We start from the raw sequence: 2626 nt of genomic DNA, 5'->3' as shown, positions 1-2626 counted from the left end.
CGACGGCAAAGAACAACTTGTTAAGAAATTGCTTATTTTCCTACCATGTTCAATTGCTCTCGGTCTCAGGCAGGTCGCATTGATTTGACTGCACCTACCCGAGATGTTTTGCAAAAGGCACTTAGTGAAATTAATTCTGGGGATTCTTCAGTGGTTTTTAGTGCCCAGACTACATGTGTGATAGAGCCAGGTGAAGGTTTATCTTTCAAAGGGTCAGGAGAGTGGAATTTCCATTTTGGCTTTTCAATAAGGCACAAAAATGAAAAATTGTGAATTTTCCCACAATTTTAATTTGGATGGGTGGAAGCATTTTTATATTTTGGTTTTGGTTTGGGAGGCTAGTCAGATTATATAAATAGAAATTTCAAAATGAAAAGGTGCTCTGAAAAACAACAGCATAAGCCTAAACTGACATTTTAAAAAATGATGTTGTGGAGCAATTTAACTTTTATTTAAAATCCTTTTCCCAGCCCCCCTAAAACATTGCAAATATCACTGTTTCCACACAAAGTGTCTGTTCCAAGATTACAAACCCATGCAATACTGAACTGGAAACCCTGATATGGCATTTTCTGTTCCATAGATTCACTACGCTACCTCATTAAATTACAGAAACCACTTACAAAATAACATTTCCCAAAGGACAAACACTCTTCCAGGAAAAGTTTCAACCTGTTCCCATCAAGTATCAGCTGGTCTAGAGAAACCAGCTGCTTTTCCTTGTTTTGTTGATTTTTTAAGTGACACTGGAAGTCCACGCTAAGACCTGGGGAGGTCAAGGGAGCATCACTTGGTGCCGTTCCTGCAACCAGCCAGATCCAGGTGGGCAGTGATGCAAATGTCTCTAGGTTTTAGTTTATACATAATGTCTCTGCTCCAGTGTGGAGATCGCAAACGCAATCATGTTAATGAGGGTTTGCCCCATTCAGAGCCCGCACTCCAAAGCACATCTTGGTGATGATGCTGGCACGTGGTGATGGTCTCCGAGACATCGCCCTCTGCAATGCACATAAGACCGGATCTTCAGCTGTAGTGGCATTTTCCATGGGTCAAATTAAGTACATGGTGGAATCGGGGCACGTCCCCATCACAAATGACATTGAATAGCTTGGATGCAGCAGCCCTTTGAAGCTTTATCTCCATCTGTTTTTCTGACCTAAGCAAAACAGATGCTTTAATAACTGGAGTATGTTCAGCTGTTTACATGAGACATGAATGCAGATCTGCATGGATGTTTGGTTGGCTGCTCATTTATTCACTCAAACAAGTAAACAATATCAAAGCTACCTGCTGCACAGTGAACGCTTCCAAGTAACAATGCATGCCAATGTGTTTGGAGACGTGAAAATTTTCAGTTTTCCTTCAGAAATTTCCTTCCTATAACAAAGGCAAATATGTGTGTGTGTTTCTGTTTGAACCACAATATTTTCCCCATTTATAGCATTGTGGAAAGTTGCTTTGAGTCTCCTAAAAACAAATCTGCGTTTTCTCTGCTGGGTAATTGGTGAAAATAAAATTGTTCATGCAGGCTTTTTCCTCCTAGAAGCATAAACCACAAAGTATGGAAGCTGGCACTGCCAGGGCAGGTTAATGACCCCTCAGGGAGGGCTGGGACATTCACAGCACATGGCCTTGCCTGGCACCCTGGTCCCATCAACAGGGGTTGGTGTCACCAGCCAGACTGTCCTCCTGAGCCTCCTTGTGCCACGCAGCAAAAAGAAAATAATCCTGGTTCCGTTATTGAAGGTCTCAGTCATAAAAGAAATCAGTTTGTGTCTTCAAAGCACCAGCTATTGCTGAGACCAAGTGAAATCTCTAAATGCACAAGGGGAGCAGGAGTAACAGTGACTGCAGGGCTTGCGGAGCATGAACCTCTGCCAAACTCCCTTGTTTTCTGGATGCTCCAGTCTCTGTCTCCCTCCTCTCACCTCTTCCAGAAGCTACAATGGGGTTTGTGCTTTCTCTCAGGTTGTAAGATATCCTGGGGCAACTCCCATATCCATCTCTGCTGTGATTAGGAAGAGAAGAACAAGTGACCAGTTTCTTTTTCAATTGTACAGAGGGGAGCCTCCACCCAGCATCCCCCCAGCTCTCCTCCAAAAGCTGTTTTGATATTCAACAAACACTCACTTTTTAAATGATACTGCCCTAAACACTTACTATGATGCCCACAAACACTTGCAGGCTTTCTGAAACTCATTATTATCATTATAATCAAGAATCATAGGAGTCTCTGTTTTGTGCCAGAAACACACATATACTCAATTGTTTGTAGAAGAGCCACAGAGAGAAGAGCGATGGAGAAACACATCTTCAGTGTTGCTCAATTCAGGAGCAGGAACTCCCACCCCATTTATTTTTTCCTCTTTTTGTTTTCTAATTTAACCTGTAGCTGCTGAAATCCAGGCTAGTAATTGCTTTGTCCTCTGTGCCCTTCTTTAGCCTCAGTGCAGGGAACCCCGAGCTGTGCCCTGGTTTGCTGCACCCCCTCCCCAGCTCCAGCAGCCTCTGCCCTGGGAAGATGCAGAACTCAGGACCCATTGCTCACAGTGAAGCTAAGGAGCTCGGCACTTCAGAAATCACTGCAATGGCACTTAGCAGATGCAAAACAAACTCTCTGGGCAAG

Source organism: Streptopelia decaocto, assembly GCF_964273445.1.
Source record: "Streptopelia decaocto genome assembly, chromosome: 17".
NCBI lineage: Eukaryota > Metazoa > Chordata > Aves > Columbiformes > Columbidae > Streptopelia > Streptopelia decaocto.
Note: the sequence above shows the minus strand (reverse complement) of the source record.